Source organism: Microtus oregoni, unplaced genomic scaffold (genome assembly GCF_018167655.1).
Source record: "Microtus oregoni isolate MIOR12 unplaced genomic scaffold, Mior012 000059F_ref0000304, whole genome shotgun sequence".
Classification (NCBI taxonomy): Eukaryota; Metazoa; Chordata; class Mammalia; order Rodentia; family Cricetidae; genus Microtus; species Microtus oregoni.
The window spans coordinates 4,083,387-4,096,772 of record NW_024543835.1 but is presented as its reverse complement, the minus strand read 5'-3'; the positions used below and the strand labels follow the sequence as shown (position 1 = coordinate 4,096,772).

Genomic DNA, 13,386 nt, shown 5'->3' with positions numbered 1-13,386 from the left:
TTTTGATCCAGCCTATTCGGTGTTCTGTATGCTTCTTGCACCTTCATAGGAAAATCTTTCCTTAGGTTGGGAAAGTTTTCTTCTATAATTTTATTAAATAGATTTTCTGGCCCATTGAGCTGCCCTTCTTCTCCTTCTTCTACTCCTATTATTCTTAGGTTTGGTCTCTTTATTGTGTCCCATATTTCCTGAATGTTTTGTGATGAGAGTTTGTTGGACTTGCTGTTTTCTTTGATCAGTGTGTTTATTTTCTCTATGGTATCTTCAGAATCCGAGAGTCTTTCTTCTATCTCTTGTATTCTGCTGGTTATGCTTGTTTCTGTAGTCTCTATTCGTTTACCTAGATTTTCCATGTCCAGACGGCCCTCTGTTTGTGTTTTCTTCTTTGCCTCCATTTCAGTTTTCAGGTCTTGAACTGTTTCCATTATCTGTTTGATTGTTTTTCCTTGGTTTTCTAGGGTATCATTCACTGATTTATTCAATTCTTCAAACTTTCTGTTATATTTCTCATCCATTTCTGTAAGGGCGTTTTTTACATGCTGTTTAAGGGTGTCAATCACTTTCATGAAGTCAATCTTTTCTCCTTCCTCTTGATTAAGGGGTTCTTGTCCTCCCGTTGTGAGGTCGCTTGTTTCTGGTAGCTTCATGTTGCTTTTCAGCTTGTTGGGCGAATTCTTGCCTTGACGTCGGCCCATCTCTTCTTCCAAATGCTCCCTATGGATCTTCTTTTACCGGATTAGGTCTCCTTGCCTACCAAACGCTGTCTCTCCCCAATGTTGGCTCTCCCAATGCTGGGTCTCCTGGCGCCGAAAGATCAGGCCTCCGTGCTGGTTGGGCAGCTCGCAGACAAAGCGCCTACCCCGCTTGGTGCAGGCAGGCCACAGAAACAAAGGAACTGCTGCCCCCCCGGGAGCCCCGGGTACTCGGACTCAGCGCCCAGATAGGCTGGGCTGGGCGATGCCACGCGCCAAAAGAGGGCAGTGGGGGCGAAGTGGGAAGGGCTCTGGACGGAAGCTGGGTGGGCCAGGAAGAAAGAGGCAGCACCCGGGGAGTAGAGGCCCTGCAGAGAGCCCAAGCAGGACAGGGGGCCAAGAAACCCCCGAGCTCCCCGTCCCAGGCTGGCGCCGTGGGCCAGAAACTCACCCCAATGCTGGGTCTCCTGGCGCCGAAAGATCAGGCCTCCGTGCTGGTTGGGCAGCTCGCAGACAAAGCGCCTACCCCGCTTGGTGCAGGCAGGCCACAGAAACAAAGGAACTGCTGCCCGCCCGGGAGCCCCGGGAACTCGGACCCAGCGCCCAGATAGGCTGCGCTGGGCGATGCCACGCGCCAAAAGAGGGTAGTGGGGGTGAAGTGGGGAAGGCTCTGGACGGAAGCTGGGTGGGCCAGGAAGAAAGAGGCAGCACCCGGGGAGTAGAGGCCCTGCAGAGAGCCCAAGCAGGACAGGGGGCCAAGAAACCCCCGAGCTCCCCGTCCCAGGCTGGCGCCGTGGGCCAGAAACTCACCCCAATGCTGGGTCTCCTGGCGCCGAAAGATCAGGCCTCCGTGCTGGTTGGGCAGCTCGCAGACAAAGCGCCTACCCCGCTTGGTGCAGGCAGGCCACAGAAACAAAGGAACTGCTGCCCGCCCGGGAGCCCCGGGTACTCGGACCCAGCGCCCAGATAGGCTGCGCTGGGCGATGCCACGCGCCAAAAGAGGGTAGTGGGGGCGAAGTGGGGAGGGATCTGGACGGAAGCTGGGTGGGCCAGGAAGAAAGAGGCAGCACCCGGGGAGTAGAGGCCCTGCAGAGAGCCCAAGCAGGACAGGGGGCCAAGAAACCCCCGAGCTCCCCGTCCCAGGCTGGCGCCGTGGGCCAGAAACTCACCCCAATGCTGGGTCTCCTGGCGCCGAAAGATCAGGCCTCCGTGCTGGTTGGGCAGCTCGCAGACAAAGCGCCTACCCCGCTTGGTGCAGGCAGGCCACAGAAACAAAGGAACTGCTGCCCACCCGGGAGCCCCGGGAACTCGGACCCAGCGCCCAGATAGGCTGCGCTGGGCGATGCCACGCGCCAAAAGAGGGTAGTGGGCAATAGGAGATTTTTTATTCACATCTCCAGCTCTGAAATGACCTCCTTTTCAGTAGTCTAGGATCTGAGAAAATATAAAGATTGTTACCATTTTGCTAATTTCTCAACTTCAAAATTTACAATGACAACTATGAGACTTCTAGTGACTTAAAGGAATGCCAGACAAGATGCTAGACTACCCGTTAGGGCATGAGGGTCTTCGCCAATTATCACAAGCTGACCCATCTTTTTAGGTAAAAATCTTCTATAGTAATCAAACTTTACATTATTCCATACTAGAAAGTTGCATTTCAATTTCTATGTTAATGCAGTCCTTTTGTTCTACTCCTACCTTTTGAAATCAGGGCTATATTAACCAGTTGGAAATTAAACATGGGTGAATTTCAGTACTCACTGAAATTCCCTCATAATATTATCCTAAAAAACAAACAAAAAAACCAAGAGCATAGTCTATTGCTTATTTTCTTGTGGTTTTGTGGCACCTGACTGTAATTTACCATCCTGATTTCCGATTCTATTTAGACAAGGATTAAACCTGGTCTATGATAAAACACAGTTTTTAATTGCATAAGTGAAATATTTAATTTAAAAATGCTATTACATGTTTCTGTTTCAATAGTAACTTTCTTCACTTTTTTTTGACAGCGAACATTTTTCACAATTTAGAGATTATTTGCAGTCTTGGTAAACCTAGTAATTCAAGATTAACATCATCATGTTAGAGTAAATATTAGGCTATATCAGGGTTACCATATATACAAGTTTGTAATTAATCTCCTGAGTGTGCTTCATTTCATAAACAGAACTGAAATGCCATATCCCTTTTAAAACATACTTCTAGAATTTAGTATATTATTTAAAACTTCTATATCTTGAATAAAAATTATCTTTAAATATGAAACACAAGTAACTGATCATCCAACTTACTATTTCTACCATGTGCAATAACCTCTGATAGAACACAAAGTCTACCCCACATCATATTACTCTATCATGAACTTCAATAAACACAGCTTTCCCCATTTTAAATGCCTATAAAAACCACCCAGTATTTGTTACCACTTTCAGAACCCCAAATAGTCCCTCTGCTAATTTTTAGTCTCTTCTATGTTTTATCAATATAAATCTTGAACAAGAGCAAGACAACCTATTTTGGCTGTAATAGTTTATATATACTAAATACTTGGTAGAAATATCAAAATATAGACTTTAAAATAGTTGGAAATTTAATATCCTTTGATTAAGGTATCCTAATGTCTGTTGGCTCAATTCCTAAATGACATTATTTCAAAAGAAAGACAAGAAAACCTATGAGTGACATACTCTTGAGGCAGATAATCTCCAAATTTTATTAATTGTGTTTTTCAAATGCTAGGGTCATGACCTATTTCTATACTGGACATATATACTAGGCAATGGCTATTCTTAAAAGAAAAATAATAGAAAAATAAAGTGAAATGCATATTGATAAATACTAAATGAAAAATTGGTTTCAAGTATGTGTGTATATATTAGATATAATTAAATGTGTTTCTTACTGTCAGAGAATTTGATAACTGACCTAGAATATGGTTAAGATCTAGGTTACTTAAAAATATTTACTGCTATCCATTTACTATTTTTTAATAACTAGAAGATTTTTATTTGATTAAAAATCCTCTTTGGATGAGAGAAATTGGCTGAGTAATCAAAGGTGCTTGGCACCAAGCGTGACAACCTGAGTTCAAGCCCCAGGCCCCATATGGTAGAATGAGAGAACAGACTTCCACAAGCTGTCCTCTGCCCTTCACATGCATGCTGTGGTACATAAGCATGCACATACACACAATACAAGAATGGGATAAAATGTCTATATGAAAACTAGAACAGCTTACTCTATTCATCTGTGACTTTCAAATGCAGCCTACGAGTGTTCCTATAGCTGTCTCACATATACATAAGGCAGCTTCCATCTTGTAATGAGTTATTGCTCTCCTTATTCCAGAAATTCAAGTTCTGTGGAAATCTTCTAATAGGTTGAAAAAGGTAAAACCATTTTAAATCATTTATTTAATAGTTTCTAACTTAATATTCGCAAATACATTGTCCATTCAACAAAATCTGGGCTTAAAAATACCAAAAGCTCAAATTAATTAATACTCAAATTAAGAAAAACACACTGATACTTAGAAACAGAGTGGGGTGACATTCTATAGTAGTCAGAAAAAGAAAACCTTGCTTAAGGTAAGATAAAGAGAAGGAGAGCTGCAGAATGTTTCATGAAAGAAATGGCACTGAACTATAAAGAGTGGGTTCTGTTTTATTTGAAATAAAAACAGTGTAATTATAAAGCCGGAAAGCTCTAACACACCATCTATACCAGTTGTTTTGCCCTGTAAAAGACATTTGGCAGGCTGGTGAAATAGCTCAGTAGTTAAAAGCCCTTCCCACATAAGCCTGGTACCCACAGAAGAGAATTGATTCCTAAACCTTGTTTTCTGACCTCTGTATGTGCTCCATGGCATGCACATAGTTGTTTGTGCACATCCATGTGTTCATACATACAAATAAAATACACTTAATTACAAAAGAGACAAGTGGTGGCTAGAATTACTTTTAGTTATGAGGAGTGGACTGGAATCTCTCAGACAGAGGCCAGGAGTGCTCCTAACCATCTCCCACTGCACAAACAACCCCCAATAACAAAGAATTACCCCCATCAATATCATAATACTCAAGCTGAGAATCCCTGAGCTTCCATCCAATATAAACTCTGGGTTTCCTCAAGATAACTGAAGGGAAGAGGGGTTGAAAAACTAGCTAAAAAAGGCAGTACAGATAAAATAGGCTTTAGAGCCTCTTGTCCAGTGTTTCATTCACAAAAGATACATATATAAATTATACTAGGAAACATGTTAAAAAAGAGTAGGAACATTTTCCAACGTACAAAAATAAGCTATGCAACAATCAAAGCTGATACCATTACACAATCTTGATTCAGATCTACAAGACTCAATGTCAGAATTATGGCTACAATACCACTAAAAATTGATGCCCTTGGTTGTTAATGATATCAGCATTACTACTGGTTCAATTTTGTTATGGAAAATGTTGCGAGAATTGGGAAGACCTACATATCCATATATATCCGGTTATTGCTTCAGGAAGGTCTTATACATTCCATTAGTTCTAACCAATACAGATCTGAGTCACAGGCCAGATCAGTATCTAACACTAAATGAATTAACCAAAAAATTTACACTTTCTATTGCTAAACAGGCAGTAGTAGCTGCTTAGGGTATGAGGCCTAAATCTAAATAAAAGAAACTACATGGGCATCTTTTCTTTTTTTTTTTAATCCTTGCTCTGCAGGTTTCTTGGTTTGGTTTAGCTTTTTGATGTGGTGTTTCATCTTGTGCACTCAAAAGATACACCCAACTTAGCATCTCAAGTAGCTGGAACTAGGCATGCATCACCATGCCCACCTAGCTTAGGTGTTAGATGTATAACAGGGAAGGGAATTTATGGGTAGCTGTGTAAATATGAAACATGTTAACGGCAATAAAGATCCACTGTCAACAAAGATATATAAACTTCTTACCTTCGATTTCTCAACTCTAAGAACTTCAACTGAGACACCTTATGAAGTTGGACACACTATAATCCAGAGTGAGTAAACTGAAGAAAATGCTGGCAACACTGTCATAAAAAAAGGAAGAATGACCAAAGAGGTAAGATTAGGATAGAGAAAGGCCTGAAAGGAACACAAACGAGTAACAAGCATGTATAACAAAATGAAAGGTTGTGAAAATGTAAACGGTCATCTGACTACGTGAAATTTCACTTAATGAAGCCAGTGTTTATTTGACACCGAGGAAAAAGTTCCCTTGGCTGCCTAGATAGGTTGCTCCCAATAGTCACCTCTAGTGCCTAAGGCAAAGGTCCCAAATAGCCAAGGCACAAAGCTTTGCTGAGATTCTGGCTTCAGAGAAAGATAGTAAGAAGAGTAAGCCATCAGGAGGAACCCTGCGGCTTCCCAAGATAAAGCAGTCATTAAAGTTTAATGCGTTTGATTACAAAACTGTGCTGGGGCCCTTTTAAAGCCAAGGGTCTTCAAAACTGAAATGACTCCACAGTGAGCCTGATTTAATCTCTAGTAAATTACAGGATTTGTGCATTCCCATAGCTCAAGTGAGCATCATACTCTAACTGCAAGACAGCAGCATGAAGAAGGTACAAAGTCTTTCTGTTTTTTTTTTTTTCTGCCACTCAATCTCAATAGACTAGGACAATTCATTCAGAACTGGGAGACTAGATGCTCCTGCGTAACCGCAAAATCAGTAATCTACCATTTTGGGAACGACTTCTGACAGAGAAAGAAAATTACTTTATCATATACTTTAGTGAAAAATTACAAAGCATTAAAGATGAAAGCTGAGTAGCCAGTTCCCCAACCTAGGATTTTAGCAACCCATAACCGACACAAGATTTCAAGTTAAGTAAACAGCATTAGTAAAGGAGGGTAATGTTCTTCCACAGAGGGAAAAAACAGGTAATAATGACATAAGTAACCAAATTATACATTAGGTACTGCTAGGTATGATATTAAATGAAATCACAGCAAGTACTCTTGGCCACACCTCCAAAAGTATAAGCTGAACCTAACTGAGCAGATAGATAATTTCCAGCACATTTTAAATACAAAGGGTAAAAAAACAAACTAGGTCCCACCAGAAGGGGACTTTACAAAATCAGCGAGAGCTGATACAAATCACACACACACACACACACACACACACACACACAGACTTAACTGGGGAAACTTTCATACAGACTAAGTGCTGCCTATGCTGCTAAGGTATTATTATTAGGTGTGCTCTATGATAATGTCACTCCAGTTATGTAAGAAAATGTGTTAAGAGGCACATTAACTTTGGAGTGCAATTGTCTTATTTGTTTTTCTTGAAAGAAAAAAAGCAACGGGAAAACAAATATGTTAATATGTTGTCAGCTACAGCAATTAGAAGTTTGCTGAACTTCTTATTTGTGTATGTTTGGAAATATTTATTAACCTAAAAATGGCTAAGAGTCACTTTATATGCTCAAGAAAAAATGTGACACTTTCTAAATACTACCTAAAAGATAATGATTTTAACTGAGTGTGATGGTCCACACTTATAATCCAATCCAAGACTTGGGAGGCTAAGGAAGAGACTATACCAAGTTCAAAGTCAGCCTGAGCCACATAAAAGACCCTGACTCATAAGAGAAGAAAAAATGTAAGAGGCAAAATGAGCATTTAATTATCTCATATAGAATATAGAAAAAAGTCAAAAACATAAAACACAAACCAGCACATTTAAATATGTATTAAAACTGCAATAGCTCACTTATCTCTCGGGAGGAATTAACAACTGTCTAATTAAACCTAAACCCCACTCAGTTGGAAGAAACTCAAGCATAGTATGGTGAACCTGGCTGCTCCTGTAGCTGGAGAGTTTGCAGGCCCCAGAGGAGAGCCTTCTACTACCATGCACTTAAGCAATATAGTTTGAACTGCCTTCTCAAATCCCTACTCCTAGATAAGCATAGCCCTCATCGATAACGCAAACAATCTCTTTTTTCTTTTTTTTTCAGCAGGCAGAGGCTATGGCAGGGGTCCACAACTGATCAAAATGACGAGACTATGTGACAATGGGTTAACCAGCCCATTTATAACACAACCCCTATACCTCAGGGAACGCTGATGAAGGGGCGAAGATGGAGCTGTGCAGGGGACGACAGACTCTAAGAGCCTGGGGACCAGAACGACTGCTGCAAGATAAGTGTCTTTTGGAGAGGACAGGGATGTGGTGGAACCTATAAACTCTTATTAGTACGGTTGTCTAGATAAAATCTGAAAAGACCACACCAGTTGTGTGGAGCCAGTTCTCAACAAGTTGACATACAAATATGGATAGAGGAAAATTTCATGAGTCACCACCTCTAGATGAAGTGCTACAGGCATTCAGCCCATGGCTGCTGAAGGAAGAATGAGACATTTTCAGGACTGAGCCCCCAATTCAAAGTGCTCAGACCCAAATATGTACATTCATCCATTTGGATATGTACGCATGTGTGCATAAAACACAATAATAATTATAGAAGAGTTCATGAATTTGATGGACGAGTTGGAGGGGCAGAGGGAAGGATATAGTATCAGGAAATTCTCAAATTAACTTGCAGTAAGCAATGAGGTACACAAGTATAAATTTCATACCCTGATTCTCTTGAGCTGGTGAAATGTGTACACTTTGTATGCTACTGAGAAAGAAGTTTATAGAAGGGAGAAATAAATTCAGTAAAGTAAGCTTGATGAAGGAAAATAACCAAACTAGATCACATAAAGCATGCAGGATTAGTTAACCAATGAAAGCAACAGATAAGATACAAGACCCACCTCCATCATTTCCCCTTTTTTTTGTTTAAACAAAAAAGAAAGGCTTTAACTTTAACATAGTAAGATTACATATAACAAAACAGTTATCAAGTAAGAATTACAGTTACAATATTTATATCTATTTTATCTTATATCATAACTAAGCATTGGTTAACTAATAAAGAAAACTGGTTGGCCTCTGATAGGGTAGAATTTAGATAGGCGGAGTAAACAGAACAGAATGCTGGGAGAAAGAAGCCGAGTCAGGCAGTCACCATGATTCACCCACTCCAGACAGACGCAGGTTAAGATCTTCCCTGGTAAGCCACCTCGTGGGCTACACAGATTATTAGAAATGGGTTAGATCAATATGTAAGAGCTAGCCAATAAGAGGTTATAACTAATGGGCCAAGCAGTGTTTAAAAAACAAACAAACATGCAGGATTAAAAGAAAATAGGGAACATGCAAAAGCACTGAATGAGTATATTCCAAGGGATCTGGAACAAGTAGAGTTCTTTCAATACTTTTAAACGTAAGTTATTTGTGAACAGAACATGAGAGAAAACTATGAATGAGGATTTCCCCTACATATTCCGTGGGGAAAAAAAACAAAATGCAAAATTGTTTGAGTCTGTATCCTTGTATCTTGGAGCTACAGGAAGTTAATGCCATGTGGCTGAACACACTACAAATAAATACAAGCACTTGATGTTTTCAAGGCTATCATAGCATGGGAGGACAATGAGATATTTGGACACGTAGAGTGGAGGTAGCCCCACACATACAGAAGTACTGCCTACTGCTGGGACAGAGGTCTGAAGCAGGTCAGCTTTTGGCAGGTGTTAACATTCAGAAGGATAGATAGAGCAAACAGGATTTTGTCTAAGATTCCATCAAGAGTGACTGAAGGAGCAAACAAGGAAGCCTTACAGAAGATGTCCAGGAAGACTTGAGTTAGGGAAGTCAGAGTTTAACAATAAAGGTGACAAATGTAAGGGAAAGCAGAGAAGCTGTTGTAGAACTTTACAAGGGACTGGGGAACCATGCAGGATGAGAGAGGAGGAGTAACACAGCAAGCTTTCTAACAGGTCACAAAGACTGGCAAATCTCGGAGCCAGTAAAATGATGTTCTAGAAATAGGGCAGTATGAGGGTCAGTGAGGATAAGATAGCAAAGAGTTATCTTGTAACTGTCTTTAATTTAGGACATGAGTCATGGGGTCTTGATATTAGGGTTTACAGGAGAAAAAGCACAAAATGATAAAACATTGAAGTCAGTGTGCATCTCAAGGCCATAGTAGTGGAAATAAAATGTGTACTAATAAAAAACAACATACAGCATTTTCCAGGTGTAGGGCCACAGACAAGTTAAGCTCTTTCTGGCAGCAGTTTCCTAACCTTTGGCTTAATACCATACCTAATTAGATACTAACCTCAAAGGCTTACTGTGGGAATTAATATACATAAAATGGAATTGGGATTGGCAATGTGCTGCATTTATTTAGTGTTGAGTGCTCATTCAATAGCAAACTTAAGACTCCCAGAATCTCCTATCTCAAAAGCAGATGAATATTATGCACACATACAGGTACAATAACAAGTCAAGGAAAAAGGGAAACTAGGATAGTATTTTCTCCAGGAGAGTAATAAAAACTGATTGTTATTAGGATCTCAATTTCAATAGCAATCAAAAGGAATTTCACATTCTGATAATCATTCCAGATACTATGCTTAACTAAAATGTTAATACAATAAACATCTATTGTTAGGGACAAGGAACTGCCAGGGGTAAAACTGCTGCTGAACAGTCAGGAAATAATTTGGTTATATTTATACATATATAGATTATGGTAACTATTGAATAAAAATTACATAATTATACATATGAGTACAGCTATTTAAAACAAAGCTTATATACAACTAGGAAAATAGCATGAGGTCTTGGAAAAGAGAAAATCATTGCCGCTCATAAGTAAACTCTGCCTGTGAAGACACTATCAAAAGACTTTTGTCCATAAGATACTGGGTTATTTGAATGATCCCTCCCACCCTAAGTAATCAAGTTAGACAACACATTTAAAAATGGCTTTTCTTAAAAGTTCAAAGACCTATCAGGAAAGTACTTTAAGACCTAGGAAAATGGGGAATTTGGAAGATAAAGTTATAAGTTCAACTTTACCTGACAGCCTAATAGGCCACATCCATGAAAGTGCTTTATGTTCTTTTCCCATTTTCAGTTTGCAACCAGCACTTTAGACATGAATGTAAATTAGAAATTAATCACTAGATATAATGTAGTCTTGAGTCATCTGACTCACTCAGCATTAGAATGCTTGCCTAGCATGCACAAGGCTTAAGTTAAATCCATAAAATTACCACTATCATCAAAAGAAAAGAAACAATACCTGAAATTTGACTAGGCAGTATCTGGATTTGCTAAAGCAAATTTACAACCACACGCGCACTGTGAAATATTTTCTGAAATATTATCACCTTTGATTTCGAATGATTTCTCAAATAATTTTCAAATACAATGTCCAGAATAAATGTAAAGAAAAACCAAGCACAGGAAATGATCAATACCATAGGAATAACAACTACTATCACCACCACAACAAAACATGCCAGAACATATTTTCAGTGGCTACAGTTACTAGCAATATTGGCCTACAGGTTTTAATATACGCTTCATATATTAAAAAAATAATCTCAGAAACAACACTGAAGCCATAAAAAGTAAAAAAAATACGTCTTTATGCTACACCTAAAGACAAGGAGAGGTTTTAAGAAAGGAATCACTATGCAGACATCATAATGGACAAGGTAACAAGTCTATGGCATTACTATGCAATATAATCTTAGGGGATATCCACTGTATACATGGATGGAGCATGGTTGCTACAAACAATAATATGAATTAAATGACTATAGATTCTTAAAAGAAAAGCAACTGTTACTAAAAGTGCAAAAATTGAAATTAATTCATGAAATACCAATGGGTGATGGATACTACACAAGTGTGAATTAAAAGAATCAGGGAAGTGTATCAGAATAAAAGGGGTGAGTAACAAAGTAAGTGGTGGTTTAGTAGCCCAGAATTCAATAAAATCCGAGACAGGACAGAATGGAGAAGAAGCATTATGTGCATGACTGAAAAGCTTCCTAAAATGAAAGACAAACCTAATAATTAACGATTTTAATAAATTACTGGTTGAAAAACCCACAGAGGAAAAAATATAAAAAGCATCCTTAGGGGTAGGAGGCTGCTTTCGAAGAAACCAATCATTTGCTGAAGGCTTTACTCTTGAGGAAAAAAACTTAAAAACTATATCTCCAAAGAGCAGACAGTAACTACCAGCCTAGAATAACAGTCTGGATAAAATGCCCATCACAAATGAAATCTCAGGGACTGTAAATACAGTACCCATATAGCAAATTTTTTACAAATTGAAATGATTGAATCTCAGTGGCTGTATAAAGTACCCACATATGAAATTTAAAAAAAAAAAGAATGAATTTCAGGGCCAGAGAGATGGTTCAACTGGGTAAAAGTACTTACAGCACAAGCTTGACACAGCCTAAGTTTGGTTTGATTCCTGAAGCCCACAGAGAAAGGAAAGAACTAAAAGCACGCGCACGCACAAACACACACACACAAACGTGAATGTGCGCGCGCATACACACACTTATATGCACATTCCATATATTCATATAATTTTTGTTTTTCAAGACAGAACTTCTCTGTGCAGCTTTGGCTGCCCTGGAACTCACTGTGAAGACCAGAACTTGATCTCAAACTCTCAGAGATCCACCTGCTTCTGACTTCCAAGTGCTGGTATTAAAGGCTTGTGTCACCACACCCAGCTAATTAATTAATTAAATTAATTAGCTAATTAATTAAAATACAACAAACTAAATTTATAAAAACTTTACAACAATATGGTTTCATGTTACACACAAAAAGAAGAAAAGTTTACTAGGTTAAATAGTCATATAACATCAGGCTGGCAGATTTTTAGGTATGTTTCTCAGTGGTTGAAAGAAAAAAAAACTAAAGAAATTAGTAATAATACCACACAATTAACAAACTTGATCAATGGACATATAATGGAGGAAGGTCATTGGTTAAAAAAATAAAGAAACTGCTTGGCTGGCCCTCATAGGTTAGAACACAGGTAGGTGGAGAAAACAGAACAGAATGCTGGGAGGAAGAGGAAGTGAGGTCAGACTCGACAGCTCTCCTCTCGGGAGCAGACACCTCAGAGAGACGCCATGCTCCCGGCTCCTGGGCAGACACACGCGATGAAGCTCCGACCCAGGATGGACGTAGGCTAGAATCTTCCCGGTAAGCGCACCTAGCTGTGCTACATAGAATATTAGAAATGGGCTAGTCCAGGTGCGAGAGTTAGCCTAGAAGAGGCTAGATAGAAATGGGCCAAGCAGTGTTTAAATGAATACAGTTTGTGTGTTGTTATTTCGGGGCATAAGCTAGCAGGCAGCTGGGGTGTTGGGGACGCAGCCACACCGCTCGTATTACTACAGACATACGTAGATTGCTGTACAGAAAAACAACAGAAAAGAGTGTATGGGGAGGAATGGTGCAGAAGATGGGGTAGGAAAGGCAATGGGGAAGATGGACAGAATAAATAGTGGCATACATTTATTAAAAAGCCACAATAAAATCCATTACTTTGTATGCTAATTTCAAAAATTAGTAAAAAGAATGTGGTTGAGATAGCTGACCTTATTGCCATACCTGCCAACCTGCATTCAAGATCTACAAAGTATAAGAAAAGCTCTCAAGTTGTCCTGACACATATACCATGGCACATGCACAGCCACCCCCGCACACACAAATACACATACTATTTTTAACAATAAAGATAGAAAAAACATATACCCAGTTTCAAGAATAAAGGGTCGAGAG

At 39.5% G+C, this 13,386-nt stretch overlaps 1 protein-coding gene across 2 annotated transcripts in view; it reads right to left on the bottom strand.

Moving 5' to 3' along the window:
- Positions 1-13,386, bottom strand: part of LOC121438956 (TGF-beta-activated kinase 1 and MAP3K7-binding protein 3-like) — a 70,519-nt gene that overhangs the window by 44,268 nt on the left and 12,865 nt on the right. The window contains exons 2-3 of one of the 2 annotated variants that reach the window (XM_041639462.1): positions 5,643-5,740; positions 2,074-2,126 (exon numbers count right to left, since the gene is read on the bottom strand). The exons of the other annotated variant lie outside the window; for it this stretch is intronic. The gene's annotated coding sequence lies outside the window, so the exon portion shown is untranslated. The remainder of the gene's footprint in view (positions 1-2,073; positions 2,127-5,642; positions 5,741-13,386) is intronic. 2 annotated transcript variants of the gene reach the window in all.